General features: G+C 47.1%; 1 protein-coding gene and 1 pseudogene across 6 annotated transcripts in view; one reads left to right on the top strand and one right to left on the bottom strand.

Annotated features, from left to right (window-relative positions):
• Eml1 (EMAP like 1) overlaps positions 1-15,416 on the bottom strand; it is a 162,427-nt gene that overhangs the window by 77,947 nt on the left and 69,064 nt on the right. Inside the window, exon 1 of one of the 6 annotated variants that reach the window (XM_029541182.1) lies at positions 4,293-4,539. The exons of the other annotated variants lie outside the window; for them this stretch is intronic. The gene's annotated coding sequence lies outside the window, so the exon portion shown is untranslated. Of the gene's footprint in view, positions 1-4,292; positions 4,540-15,416 lie in introns of those variants that run through there. 6 annotated transcript variants of the gene reach the window in all.
• Positions 13,811-14,549, top strand: LOC110324624 (annotated as a pseudogene).

The raw sequence follows: 15,416 nt of genomic DNA, 5'->3' as shown, positions 1-15,416 counted from the left end.
GAAAGAAAGAAAGAAAGAAAGAAAGAAAGAAAGAAAGAAAGAAAGAAAGAAAGAAAGAAAGAAAAAAGAAAGAAGAGAAGAGAAGAGAAGAAGGAAAGGAGGAAGGAAGGAAGGAAGGAAGGAAGGAAGGAAGGAAGGAAGGAAGAATGGAAGAGAAAGATGGAAAGGATGAGAGAGAAACATTAAACATTAACCTGCCTTATAAATATGGTTACTGTTGTTCAAGTAACCAAATGTCAAGTGTTCGTTTGTCAGTTACCAGAGAACACAGATGAGAATCTGTATTCTCATACATACATAGTTTCTGCAGTTAGTGTTCAAGCCACCATTAAGATAGAGTCAAGGTAAACCGTAAAGAAAAAAGAAAGAAGAGCCCCTGGAAGGAGGTGGTTTTGAGAAAGCAGAGGTGGAGCAAGTCTGTTCCCCACTGAGACACCAGAGCTCCTCGTCACCAGTAATCTCAGCCCCGGACGCCGGACAGACCCTTTGTTCAAAAGTGAGCAGCCAGATTTTTCATTTCTGCCCACCAGGTCATCTGCTGATCACTCAGTATTCCACTGCAGATGATGTGGCAGCTTCGAAGCTGTGCTTGGACCCGCCCTCTGGCCTCCCTGCCCCCATTGGGGGAGCGATCCAGCCATCCAACCACACATCCTCTTACTGTGAACCGCTTGCGGTTAGCCACAGAAGTGTTACAAAGCCCACGTATTAGTATATGGGAATGCACTTGCAGATACTAGCTTTGAGGAGTTTTAGATTGGTCTCTATTCCATTTCATCATCTTTTGTAGAATCCTTACAGTGTAGAATCCCTACAGTTGGAAGAGACAGGAGTCCTAGTGCAATAAACAGCGAAAGCTTTGGAAGTCAGAAGGCCCGGAGCACCATCACCCTGAATGAGTCACACAATCTTGGACTTACAGCCAGATCATCTGGCTGGAAAGAATGATGACCCTCTTCTGTGGGGCTGTTCAGTGGCGTGCATGAAGCTCTGACTAAGAGCTGACTAATAGCTGGGGACATGGCTCAATGGGTGGAGCCTGTTGTATAAGCAGAAGAACCCGAGTTGAATCCCAGCACACCAGAGGGCAGTACATGGCTGTAATCCCACCACTAGAGAGGCAGAGGCAGGAGGATTGCAAGGCTTACTGGCTGGCCAGTCTAGCAGAGCCAGCAAGCATCAAGTCAGCCAGTAAGAGATCCTATTGCAAACAGAAACAGAAACCAACCAAACAACAACAGAAACATGAAGACCTACTGAAGAAGAGATTATCACCAATTTCTGGCCTACACTTACATGTGTACACACACACACACACATAAACACGTACACACATACACACAGATATACACACACAATACACACATAGATACACACACATAAACACATACTCAAACATACACACATAAGCACATAAACACACATGTACATACACACACATACATACATACACACATACACACACATACACACAGATACAAACACAATGCACACACAAACACAGAGATACACAAACACAACACAATACACATATACATACATACACACACATACACACAGATACATATGCACATGCATACACATAAACACATACAGATATACACACACAATTCACATACATACACAGATACATACACACACAATTCACATATATACACNACACATAAACACATACAGATATACACACACAATTCACATACATACACAGATACATACACACACAATTCACATATATACACACATACATATGCACAGATACACACAGATGCATATGCACATGCATACACATAAACACATACAGATACACACACACACTTCACATACATACACAGATACATACACACACAATTCACATACATACACACCTACATATGCACACACAATACACACACATACACACACACATACAGATACACACACACACAAAGTAAAATCAGCAAGAATGTAAAAGTCAACGTGGGAAATCCTATTACAACAGCCAGCCCCTGCTCTGACCTCCTGGTGGAACCATGTGACAGCACAGAGCAGGTGGTCCCTGCAGGTAGACTTGTTAAGGACAGAGGCTGTGCCTCAGCCTGGCTGTGTACCGCCAGCTCACAGCTGCCTCCTCTCACACCTCCCAACTCCTGTAATCCACCTGCTCCAGCTCACTGCACGCTGTCGGCTTACACGTGACGCTTGAACACAACCCTTCTCAGAGGGCAATCAAAGCAAAAACAGCTTCAATTCTGAACTGCCTCAGATCCTTATCCGAGGTAGAGGTGTGTGAATTGTGATTAGGAACAAAGTTCCATAGAGAAGTACAACAGGTCACTGGGGAAAGACCCCTCTGCATCGCTGGCACATGCTTTGCCCATTATGGACAGCTGAGTGTGCGCTGCACCAGCTAAGGCTCAGCCACCAACTAAACAGTAAAACTATGAGGTAGGGAGGCCCAGAAACTTCCTCCTCATCTGCAACAATCCTCACCCTGCAAGCCGCCACGTGCAAGCGCAGCCCACGATCCTGGTTCTCCTCCACCCGACAGTGTACAGAGTGAGTGTTTCTTAGGGCACACGGGCAAGAACCACACACCACAAAGCTTATCGTGGGGAATCATGAAGGTAGAACACACGGACAAAACAAAGAACTATGTTAGCCCTCACGCCAGCAAAACAAAACAAACTAACAAAAACTGTCATGATAAAAGAAGGCATGCAGGTGAAGCGAAAAGGTTTAAATGAAAACATTGCAGATGGACTGCTTTGGTTTGAGTCTGGAACATTCCCCATGCACTCAGTTTGAGCACATGGTCTCCAGCTTGTAGCATAGAACTATTTGGGAGTGTGTGGAGTCTTTAGAGGTAGGGCTTAGCTGATGAAAGTGGCCTCTGGGGACAGACATCCAGAAGACAATCTCCTGATACCCAATCCTACAATGGGAATTAAGACCTTCAGCTCCTCTCTTCCCATCTCCTTAGAGCCTCTCATAAAAACGGTACCACATCTGCCATTATTTCCCTATTCTGGCCATCCAATGTCCAGGAACCATACCAGCATGCTCATTAGTACAAGAAAGAAAGGTAAAATTTCTGAGCATTCTGAAAACGAAGAGAGTTAAGAGAAATGCCTTCTTTTCCAGAGAAAATCATCCCACTGGGAAAACAGCTAAAAACCACAATCAGCACCTTACCAACCTGTGAAGACCTGAAGACTGAGTTAACTCAGAACCAAAAATGCATGGCATCCAGCTTGTGTCACTGTGGAGTGTCAGGCTTACTGTGCACACATCTGAACCATCCCCAAAGGTTTCCTGAAGAGTTTACAGTTGCTCTGTTTTCCCCTGTAGGTAGGAGGGACATGGAAGGCAGCTCCCAGGTGTCATCACATCCCATGTGACTACAGATCATCCATCACCAATGCTGGGGTCTCCAGCCAAGGCTTCCTCTGCCTCAGAGCTCAGTCTGCTATAGGTGTGTGTGTGTGTGCATATGCGTGCATGCACGCACATGCATATGCGTATACACATGTATGTGTGCATGTATATCTGCGTGTGTGTACACGTGTGTGCATGAATATCTGTATGTGTGTATACATGTGTATGTCCATGTGTGTGTGTCCATATGTGTGTGTGCTTGTGTGCGCACACTCATGATCGTGTGTGTCTGTGGAACACAATGTTAAACGGATTTCCTTGCTTCCACTTTTCCTCCCAGGCTCCCCCACCCCTGTGAATAGCCATCTGTGCAGCCACTCAATAATGTATAAACCTAGATACAGCTTTGGCTAATCCCAATTTCTTATGATTAACATCAAATCCATCACCAAATCCCGTTGATTCTAAATATCTACATGCTAGACGATCAAACCCATTGTCTCTGTCTCTTGCACCTCCTCAGCACCTCCTTGGATTTCCCTGGTCATTTACTGTTTTGGGGCTCCTCTAACAGCCTCAACTGCTTTACCCCACAGCAGTCCCACCAGCCCCCTCCATCCCTCTTTATTCCATTAGTATGATCTTCCTAAAAACCTCAACCTCTTGTGTATGCTACTTTCAAAGTCTGGTCCTGTGGAAAGGCAGTGTGGAGATTGTGGACCAGGAATCACAAGAAGTGCCATTGTAATTTCTGCTGTGGGTGTCCCCTGTGTGTGGGGGAAACACTCGGCGCACACTCACTGGCTTCTTGCCCAGCTTTAGACTCGGTGCCCTACCCCAGCTTCAGCATCTACTGTGCTGCCTGCAATCTCCCAGATGCGGTGCACTCTCTCCTGCTTCCTAGTCTTTCCATCTCTGCCCCACCCCCTCTTCTTTACCTGATTCAATTCTGCTGCTCTTCAAGCTCAGCTCAGGTTATGTCCTCTCCAGAACACCACTACCTGAAGAGCAAGCTGAGCTGCGGGTCTTCCCCTCAAATTCCACAGAATCTCCCATGTTTATCACGGTCGTAAGATCCATTTGCTGGCCCTCTTCCATGTTCAGCCAGTGCACGTAGAAGTCAGGAACTGCACTGCTGTGTTTTGGGTCGTAAGCACGCACATCGAGGGCAAAGCCACCCCCAGGAGTGTGCCACACGAGTCACCAACTGTAAACCTCCTGAGTGGCAGTTCTAAACACACAGTCCTCCAACTCTTAAAATATCCTGAGACACCCCCCTCAGGAAGTGTAGGAGGTCAAGAAACACTTTCCTAATACCACGATGTCATTTCCTGTGTCACAATGCTGACGTCTGAACTGACTGTGGAAGTGACAGTAGATATCACAAGGCGGTGACCCCGGTGCGTGAGTCTTCATTGCCGCTGACCCACAGTCAAAATGAAAGGTCATCTAAGATGAACTTAAAGTTATTGATGCTGTTCAAGTTCAACCGTCACGCACAGGTCTTGTCCTAAAGCACACCAAGTCCACAGGATCAGAGCAGCACCTGTTGCAACCCAGCTGAGTCTTCTCTCAGGCAACCCGATGTCCCCTCAGGAGAACGGCTGATGGACAAACTGCAGTCATTCACACTGGAAAGTTCTGTAATCAGCTTCTCAGAAAAATGGCTGAGGGGCTGGCCATCTAGACAGCTACGTGGGTAGATGTGCACGCTGCCAAGCCTAACAGCCTAGGTTCAACTTCTGGAACCCACATGGTGACCCAGCCAACTGCTGCATGTTGTCCTCTGACCTCCATCAATGTTCCGTGTCAGGTGCAACACACACACACGCTCACACTCACACATACACAGTCACACATACACATTCACAAACTCTCTCACATGCATACACACTCACACACACACACATTCATACACACATTCACACATACACTCACACACATCATACACACATACTCACACACTCACACACATTATACACACACACATACAATCACACATGCTCACATGCATTCACATACTCACACACTCTCATACACACACACACACACACACACACACACAATGCAATAATAACAACCAGGAACAAGCCTGTCACCTCAAAGAAAATAACTGACAGTGTTTGACCTCAATAACACTGACCTTTCCAGGAGGAAGCCGGAACTTCACAAACATTTATCAGTTGTCAGCTGCCTAAAGACCCTTCCGAGGACACAGGGCTGACTGACACTGACCCCCAGAACACTCTGATGCCATGTAATATATCTCAAGCAGGCACACTGTGCAACTCAGTGACTTCGTGGTTCTCAAGTGGTGTGCCATTACAGGATCATATCTGGAGAAAGAGCTGTCTGAACACAAGCTAGGATACAAGGCTGAGACCCCGTGGCCACGGTGCCAAGCTGAAGGATGAGAAGTGAAGCTGTCGGCAGATGTTTCTCTGTCAAAACCAGCTGCCAGGCAAGGTGGCCTGTAACTCAGCACTGAGAAGGTGGAAAGGGAGGATTAAGTGTAGGCCTGTCGGGATCACAGAGAGATCTGGGGCCAGGCTGGGCTGTGTGGCACAACCTTGTCTTTAAAAAACAAAAAACAAAACCAATGTATGCACACCATATACTCAGGAGCAAAAGCAAGGACTGCAGAGGCGGCTCAGCTGGTAGCATGCTGGCTCAACATGCACAGAGCTCTAGGATTGCTCCTCACATACAGAAACCATACGTAGGGGTGCATGCCTGAAGTCCCAGCAGTTCACGGGTAAAGTGGAAAATTGCAAGGTCAAGGTCATCCTCGGCTCTAGAATGACGTCGGGGCCAGCCTGGACTACACACAACCTTATGTTAGGGCCAAATTTAACCTTTAAACCTCACTTGCCCAAGGACAGACACTTCCTGGAATGTTGGAGGTTATTATATTGTTTATGGGAAATAAGAAGTTGCATGTTTTCCTTCCGTAAACAAGTTTGTTTGACTCAACTGCACCAGATGTAGTTGATCCTGTGTAGGTGGGAAGTAAGTGGGCAGGAAATACATCAGGATGTATGTTTGCCCCTGATTGGATGTAGGCAGGAGATATGCAGGCAGGAGTATGTCAGGATATATACTTGCCCCTGATTGAACCTGATGGGAGATGGGATCTTGGGGTTTTTGCCTTTGTACGCCTCTGAAAAATGTGACTTGTGGCTATTTTCTGGGTACCCTGAAGTGGTCATGGCTAGAGTCCATCATCTTGGCCACTATTTAATTTGAGGTTGCTTCAAATTAGCTCAAACATTATGGAACTGGCTTTTCTCACAAGATTCTCAGGTGTAACACCTGTCTCAAAAGAGAGTGGGCTGGGGATACAGCTCAGGAGTTAAGAGCATTTCCTGATCTTGCAAAAGAGGTCCCGAGTTCAGTTCCCAACACCCAAAGCAGGTGGCTCACAATGTCTTGTGATCCCAGTTCCAAGGGATCTGACACCTCTGGCCTCCATGGGAACCTACACACCTGTGCATATTCCCAGACAGAGACAGACAGACAGACAGACAGACAGACAGACAGACAGACAGACACACACACACACACACACACACACACACACAAATAAAATAAACTTTTTTAAAAAAAACCCACACCCGTTCCTGCTCTTAGACCACGACTCTGGCGCTGGATGACAGAATCTCAGACTTGCATCCACCATTTCTACCACTTCAGCCCGTGCTCTCGCCTCACCTCAGACAAACCATGCAGCTTCAAACTTGGGCCAAATGGAGAGGCACCCCGGATCAGAAGAAACCCTGGGGACCAGGAATGACAAGAACGTCACTTCGCTTCTCACCTGGCCCGCAGGGCACCTGGTGATGAGGAGGCTCTAAGTCCCTGTTTCTTTACCTCAGGACCAGGAGTGCCCACCTGCTACAGACACTGTCACTGGAGTCAGACTCCAGCAAAAGCAGGCAGACCCTCCTGTCTTTGGTTAGTGCCTCATGTAAGCGGGCAAGGTTAGCATGGAGACCAGGGAATGACATTTGACATTCGTGATAGGAACATCAGAAGCCATCCCACTGCAGGTGCTGCTTCATGAAGCCTGGCATTAAGACTGTCAGACATCTCTCTCCAAGGGATCACCCCTCCCTCTACACATAACAATCAAGCCCCCCACACAATGCCAAGCTCCCCGAGGTGAAGATCTTTTAAATCATAAGGAAGAAAGACCGTCAGACACCCTAAAAATCTCCTTAGCATTTATATCTCAACAAAGTAACCTGGAGATTGTCCTCTGCTGGTCCCTGGTGGCTTATTTGACCTAATCTCCAAGTCTGCCAGGTAGGCAAAGGCATTCTTCCGGACCGCTGGAGTACTAGTTGGGTGTATTACGAAGAGGTGGCTGCAATTTGCCTATCTAAAAGAAATATCTATTCATCCTCATTTTAACAAAGATAGCTGAAAAGAAATCAGTGTTTATAGAAGAAGACGGATCAGCCACTGCCAATCACAACTCGAAGTGTGTCACCCTGTGTTAGAAGGCACGCAGCTCTCTCCAATAAGGGTGTACAGGTCTCAGACTTGGCACGGGAGCAGTCAGGACAGCTGATGCTAGGTGGTTGGGCAGTGCTGAGTCATGAGGTATAGGTGGTACAAGAACGTGCTAGCTCATACCCATTTGGACCCTGGTTCTGCCACTCCCCGGATACCTGGCCTGGAGCAATAAGCCTTGCCTATCAGCTGGCCCAGCTGCAAAGTTGTTTCTGATGTTGGTACACACTCACTGGGCATTCATTCATCTTTGCTAGGACAGTGACCCCCTGAGGTTCACACACATGCTGGCCCTTCTGCACAGGGGTGCAGTTCACAGTCAGGAATAGGATCTGTGCAGCACCTGGCATACTCAGAATGGGATACACTGCCTTGAGTTATGGAGGCTCAAGAGCCTCAGAGTCACTTGGATGCCAGCTCTTCAGGGTCTGGAAGCAGAGTGCAACCCAGTCTTGGCTTTATAGTTTTATAATTTTATAGTTTTATAGTTTTATAACCTGTCAACTTAAAAGTGCTTTATAAAGAAGTTGGAACAACTGAGCCTCCTTTCAGATTGCTGGTTGTCTTCTGGGATGAACTCTGGTACCGAACCTCTTCTCTTATTTCATTTGAGGTTTGGTTTTCCTTAGACAGGGTCTCCCTGTATAACCATGGCTGATCCTGAACTCACGGTCAGCCAGCCTCATCCTCCCAAGTGCTAGGACTAGAGACCATGCCATCACGTTGTATACCCCTTTCGTTTTTCCCTGTTTAAGGAAAACAACAGCATCAACTCTCAGAAGTTACATTGCCACAGAACATCTGAAGGCAAACACATGGCTCTTGTCACCCACCAGGTCCTTCACGGGCATCTGACATGTGCAGGAGTGGATGGCTTCCGGCTTCTGAGAAGGGACTCCCATGCAGAGAGGGTGTGCCCTGACGACTCCAGTACTAATAACCTCATGGTCAGTGAAATGGAATCTTGAAGTGGGTTCTAGTGGAGGTGGAAGGACCATGGTTTTGAACCTAATCTGAACTACACAATGAGACTTTATCTAAATAAATGCATACATAAATCCTCATTTTATGTGCATGAGTATTTTACCTACCTATATATATGTTCCCTGTGTGCATGAGTATTTTGCCTACCTGTATATATGTTCCCCATGTGCATGCCTGGTTACCTTGGCAACCAGAAGAGGCTATCAGATTCCTTGGGCCTGGAGTTACAGACAGATGGGAGCCTCCATGCAGGTGCTGGGAATCGAACCTGGGTTCTCTGAAAGTGCTCTTAACCTCTGAGCCAACTCATCAGACCCTAAGCTTTTAAAATTCAATTTGCCTCAGCTGAGGTCTGAATTCCTCAATACTTGAAGGAATCGTTGCTAAGTTCTGCCATTCGGATTTGTATACTATGCAAGGTCGCCATATCTCTGTGGCTTCTAACAGGTAAGGATAATTGCTTTTATGGGTTTTTAAAAAATCATTTTCTGCATCTATAATTTTCATGCACTTGCTGTATAAATGGATAGGCCAGGACATCTGAAACTTTACCTTGAAGACTATGACTTGAAAGTTGGGACACTTTTATGTCCCATAAACCAAAAGCCACATTCCTCCTCCTGAATGGGTGGCCTTTGTTGTGTTCTCATTGAGAAACACAAAATCCATAGGGCTGGTAATTGCAAAGCACACAAAACTGGTTCAGCTCTACCCATAATCCTTTTGCTCAGACAACAGGATTGATCTTCAAGAAAGGGCAGCTAAGACGAGTCTGGGCCAACCACATACCCCTTTCAAAGGGTAACACCCAATATGTTCAGCCCCAAGGAGAAAGACTCTGAAGCTCACAGGGGAACGGAAAAGTTTTGTTTGTTTTGTTTTGTTTTGTTCTTGGCAGTGTATGGGGTCTGCAACCCTTGGTCCACCACCCCTCGTTAACAATGCTTCAGATAAGAGAAATGCTATACTTGGAAACATTTTCTCTGCAAAACCATGTAAGCACTATTTGTTTTACAAAGCACAGACTTTCTATAACCAAAGGTGGGGTAACTAATGCTGACCCCCGGAACTGGAATTATTCTGAGCTTCTGTTCACATGTTTATGTTATTCCCCTAATTAACCCTTTGCTGCTGCTGCTGCTGCTGCTGCAGGGCTGCCCTCCAAATGCCTCCCCTAAATCTTGCCACTGTGAATCTCTTTGCAAAGAGGGACCCTCTGGACCAAACTGTAGACTCAATTGTGTGGGGAGAAGAGTGGGACAAAGGCATGCTGGGAAGAGCATTATTCAGCCATGAGGGGTCACAGAGAGGTTTATAGCTAGGGGAAAAAGCATGGGACACCTCAAAGCTGTATGGTTTGTCCAAAGGCCAGATGGTCTGTAAACCAGAACATCCCTAGTCCCTGTGTGTCACAAAGGACTCTCCATCAGGAGAGGGTTCCAAGACAAAGAACTCTCCAGCTGTACTCTCAGACGTAGGTGAGGAGCACTCGCTGGCTGGACTTCTTCCTCTGCCTATATCCATCTATTTGGATATCACAAAGTTACCGTCACATGAATGTCCCCAGTCAGACACCCACATTCTGTAGGTGGTGACTAACACAGCAAGACAATGCCCCCAGCTGTCCAGGCACCTAATAGCACCAATAGGCTTAAACTGTCAAGATGATATGCAACGCATCCCTCCATCGTATCCATGGCGATGAACAGTTCTGGCTCACTCCCAGAGTGAGGCAGCACACAGTTCTCTAAGGTGAGTGAATGCAACAGAGTTTATATTCCTGGGGGCGTCAGTCATAGCGGAAGAACAGAAACAAGCAGTCATGTGAGGTATGTGCCCCATGAGAACCCCCGCGTCTGAGAGTACATCTATGATGGTGGTCCCACAAGGCTGTTCTGTTGAGGGATACGACAGCCATCTTTGTCTGTATAGCTCCATGAGAGAGGAGGGGCAGAAATCAGATGCCCTTGAACAGACAGATCCGAATATAGAGACAGAGAAAGAAAACTATCTGGGTATGGTGGCACAATGTCGTTAATCCCAACCCTTGAGGGGCAGAGGCCTGCAGATCTCTGTGAATTTGAGGCCAGCCTGATCTACATAGTGAGTTCCAGGCCAGCCAGGACTACATAGGAAGACCCTGTCTCAAGAAAAGAAAAGAAATACAGACAGAAAAGAAAACAATTTGCCATGCAGCAAGGTATATTTAAGTGGATAAGTAATAATTGTCCATTAAAAATTTAAATACCATACAGAGTAAGATATGATGCTTTAATATACATGTTTCATGTTGAGTACTAAATCTAATTAACCCACTCACCCACACACACACTCAAAGTGTCACTGTTCTGAAACACGCTACTATTAACTGTGCACTAACCCTCATGAGTCACGGCCACCAGGCAGAGGTTTGTAGTTCACAAGACAGTCATCCAGATTATGTCCCTTAAGATTTATGGGAAATAGGAACCCTATGTATGGCACAGGAAACTGAGGCACATCCTGTAGGTAGTATCTGGCACAGCAAGTTAAGTGGTCTGTCCTGGGTGTGCATGTGACAAACAGCCGTCCCTTTATGGTTGAATTTTCAGAAAGGGACGGGTGGCAGTGATCAGCACTTATGCCTCAGGGCCTTTGAAGGCAGCAGCACAGTGATGCCAGTGGGTGGGGAAGCCCAAGCCCAACACCCACCCTGCTGCAGGAATTTGGTGATGGGACTCTGAGTCACTCCCACTAAGCTCCCAGTGTGGCAGGCCCGGCAGATGGGAAGAATCACCCGGGCTCCTCAGGCCACACAGCAGGCTTTGTTTACAGAAGACACACAGATTCCTGCTGAACAAAGCAGGGAGGGAGGAGAAGCTGATGGATTCAGTGGGAGTCAGTGGGACCCTTCCCAACCCCGCTTTCTCAGGACCAGACTGGCTTAGCTTTCTAGGTACCTGGCTGTTCTACAAGTCTTCCCACTCCAGATCCACTGTCACCCGAAAATATTTTATACGACTAAAGGTAGATGGCGTTATAAAACAGGAAAGAAAGCCAACATTTACCGATAATAAATCATAAAGAGAAACATTTATTCTTTGAGACCAGGTCTTACTATGTATGGCTGTCCCGGAACTTGCGGTGTAGACTGGGCTGGCCTCAAATTCACTGAGACCCTCCTGCCTTTGCCTCCTGAGTGCTGGGGAAGAATTTTTTTAAGCAATTCTTTGGCATACAGATAAATCATTCTACCATTTATTTAAAACAAAAGCAAATTTGCATTCTAGTGAGGAGAGTCATGTGGACTTTTAGCTGAAAATCTGATACTTCTGGACATAAACCATCTTTTTAACATTCTTTGGGGTTTACTGATATTTTGACTTTATTAACTGCCAATGCTGAAGGAGCGCTTCACATAAACATATCATACACAATAGAAGTATGATTAGGGAAGTCTCAGAAGCTGTTTGACATTCTGCCCTAGTCTTAAGCCAAAATTCATTGAACAAAAAAAAAAATTTTTAATGGAATTCAAGTCAGAAAACACCACTTTTAAAACTCAAACAGTCGGGGCTGGCGAGATGGCTCAGCAGTTAAGAGCCCTGACTGCTCTTCTAGAGGTCCTGAGTTCAATTCCCAGCACCCTCATGGGGGCTCCTGACCATCTGTAATGGGATCTGACGCCCTCTTCTGGCACACAAATGTACAAGCAGCAGAGCTCTCATAGAAGTTCTGTTTTGTTTTAAATCAAACGTTCCAGTGTAATGTGCTACAAGCACGTATTTTCACTTTTCTGCGGAGGAGTGATGGTGTGGACCATGAGTCTTCGTTTTCAGTAAACCGTTCTGTGAGAGCAGAAAGACTGGTGTGGGCTGAGGTGTTTCAGACAGGATTGGTGGGTGCTGAGTGGTAGGGAGGCCATACACACTGCAGACACGCCCGTGTGTGCTCCTAACCAAGGCTGCAGTGAAGCTGTGCGATACACATCTGTGAGCGCGGTCAGACACACCCTGGATTCATCATGAATTTGACTTTCAATACATTTTTGGTGGTTGTGCATTCAGAAACCTTTCTCTCTTGCTCATTTTTACGTGAGCCCCACATTTGGTCACGCAGTGCCACATGAGGTTGGAACCAATTTCCAGAGTTGGGTTCTGGTGGACCCGGTGTGACAGGTAATTGGTACATGTCCTCATGGTTCCCCAGGGATATGATTGACCTAAATGTCAGGTTTTTCATGAAAATGTTACCCAAGTATCAAGCTAGTGTTCACAGGTGAGGCCAGTGGGTCCGGTATGTGGGTCACCAGGGTATACTAGTCCCTATAGCTGCATATTCTTCCCTAAGCCACTGGGCTCTAAAATGCCAATACACTAGAAGGGTCTAAGGTGGTACCCACAGCCACACTTGAAGCATGCTCGCTCAGGACTCTGATTCTCTCTCTTGCACCACAGATAGGGCAAAACCAAACCAAACCCTCGGCATCACAGACAAGCAGAACCATTAAACTAAGTGAAGTCACCGGAAGCCATTGAAAACCATGTGTTTTATTTTCTGAGTCTGAAATTGCAGCTAAGTGATAATCGGCCTGCCTTTGGAGCTGTGGGCTGGAACTCAAGATGTCTGAGGTGAGCCTTGGGCTGGGGAAGGACCCAGCAAGCAGGTGGCTGGTTCCAACAAGTTCCCAGGGTGTTGGGCAGGGCTCCATCCAAGCATTGGGCCTATAAAGTCAGCAATGGCTTCGCCTCTGTGAAGCACCTCACACGGTGGTCTGCAGGAGGAGAGGTCTTAAAAACAGAAAAATAGGCAAGCCACTCCCCACGGGGTGGTTTCTGAAGAGGAGGTCAAGATTGACAAGTATCCGCCTTAAGTGAAGATAAGGACGGTTTTAAAAGTTGCTATGGGAATCCGGAAGTGGTCCTGGAGAACCTGCTTTTCTACAGAGGACCCCGGCAGTGGGCGTGAGTTTAGGACCATGAGCTGGATTCCATTTAAGATCAGACAGCCCAAGAAGCAGATTGTTTCCAAAACAGTGGAAAAGAGACTTTGAAAGGGAGTATGGAAAACTGCAGCAGCTGGAAGAGAAAAGCACCCGCAGAAGGCCACGAAGAAAAGCACCGGCCGACGCCGACCTGGCCTTGCCCAAATGAAGATATCCCAGGGCCTACTGTCCAACCCACTGTGGAGGCAGGACCAGGACTTTCTGCACATGGTGACAGCCCTAGACACAGCCATGAAGCGGGTGGATGCCTTCAACCAGGAGGTGAACCCGATCCAAAGACAGTGACTGAACCCCTGAAAAAGTTCAGCAGCGTATTCCCAAGCCTCAGCGTGGCAGTGAAGCGGCGTTGGCGGAAGCGGGCCTTGCAAGACTACAGGAGGCTGCAGGCCAAGGTGGAGAAGTATGAGGAAAAGAAGACGGGCTCCACCAGGCCCGAGAAGAGCTAGGTCTGTGCGGGAAGACTTTGAGGCCAAGAACAAACAACTCCTGGATGAGATGCCACGGTTCTATGGCAGCCAACTTGACTATTTCCAGCCCAGCTTTGAGTCCCCAACCCAGGCACAGGTTAGATACTGCTCAGAAATGTATACGGTCTTTGGAGACCTGAGCCAGCAGCTTGACCAGCCAGGCCACATCAGATGAGCGGCGAGAGCAGGAAAATGAGACCAAACTAATTGAACTCCAAGCCCTCTTCATCGTGGCTGATGGCTGAGCCCTTGTCCCTCGGGAGTCCTTAGACTCTTTGGGACACAGGTGACATCTCTCTAGGCTTTGCTCCTAGCCGGCATAGATTCATGGACCTCCCAATGGCCCAGCAGTTGCAAACAGGTTGCTGCTATTCTACCCTGCCAGTTCTCTGACTTGAATGTCTCCGTGTCCTTGAGCCTGACACTAGGAGCCGCACAGGCTGCTGCTTCCTGTGCCCAGTGCTGATAAGCAATGTAGAAAAACCCTGGGGCCGTTTTACTTCCAGAACCGTCCAGAGTGTGCTATAGTGTCTGGCCAACAGGAGCCTTTGGAAGGGCCTGGGCTTCCTGTGGAACTCGAGGCCTTAGCTGTCTACCTCCAGAGGAGGTAGGAGAGCCACCATCCCCTCAGGACTCTTTAGACTGTTAGGTGAGGCACAGTGCCCTGGGTAGCAGAACTCTGGTCTCTCAGCCTCTCTGGGCCCTTCATGCCAACACAATCAAAACTGGTCCCCTACAGGTCCAGAGTAGAGACAAACCCCAGGTGTTTAGCTTTCCCTTGAACTGGGACTTTGTCTCTAGCTGTCCACTAGAAAATGTTACACGTTGACTGCTGCCCTCAAAGCAAGGCTTCTGTCTCACCTGTATATTGGAATTTTATTTTCACTTGTTATTGGAATTTTATTTTCAAGTAAAGTTTTCCAGTTTTTTTTTTTTTTTAAAAAAAAGTTGCTGGGGCTGGAGAGATGGTTCAGCAGGTAAGAGCACCAACTGCTCTTCCAAAGGTCCTGAGAGTTCAAATCCCAGCAACCACATGGAGACTCACAACCATCCATAATGAGATCTGATGCCCTCTTCTAGTATGTCTAAAGACAGCTACAGTGTACTTATTT

Source organism: Mus pahari, chromosome 7 (genome assembly GCF_900095145.1).
Source record: "Mus pahari chromosome 7, PAHARI_EIJ_v1.1, whole genome shotgun sequence".
Taxonomy (NCBI): Eukaryota; Metazoa; Chordata; class Mammalia; order Rodentia; family Muridae; genus Mus; species Mus pahari.
This window is presented reverse-complemented; position numbering and strand designations above follow the sequence as displayed.